A 558-nucleotide genomic window follows, 5' to 3' on the forward strand; every position below is an offset into this window, starting at 1 on the left:
TAAGATCCAAAGGCCCACATCCAAGATTTGAAGAACCAACTAGAAGATCAGAAGAGTAGTATATATAGGGGTAGTTTTGAATCAAAAGTGGGGTTGGAAATTTGAGAACTACTCTCTGTATTTTACTTTCTCTATAACTTTTAGTTTAATTCTCAGAATGTATTCTCTATCTATGCTTTTCATTCCCAGAGCTATGAACAACTAAACCCCTTTCATTGGGTTAGGGAGCTCTGTTGTAATTTGATGGATCAATATTAGTTTTCATTATTCTTCTTCTATCTTTTCTCTTGATTTTACTAGAAAGCTTTCAATCTTCATTTAATTGGGTAGTTATCTTAGAAAAGAAGCTATTCATACTTGAATTTCTTCGGAACTTTGGAAGAGGAATGAAGAGATCATGCTAGAAATGCTTTCTCATGTTGGACCAAATTGGGGTTTGGATGGATATGGTGACATATAATCCTACCAATATTTTGATTTGGGAATACATGTGGTATAATCAGTGACCACACTTCATCTCTTCTCATGAGCAATTAGACCAAGGAATTGGCTATTGAT

Source organism: Arachis ipaensis, chromosome B08 (assembly GCF_000816755.2).
Source record: "Arachis ipaensis cultivar K30076 chromosome B08, Araip1.1, whole genome shotgun sequence".
Taxonomy (NCBI): domain Eukaryota; kingdom Viridiplantae; phylum Streptophyta; class Magnoliopsida; order Fabales; family Fabaceae; genus Arachis; species Arachis ipaensis.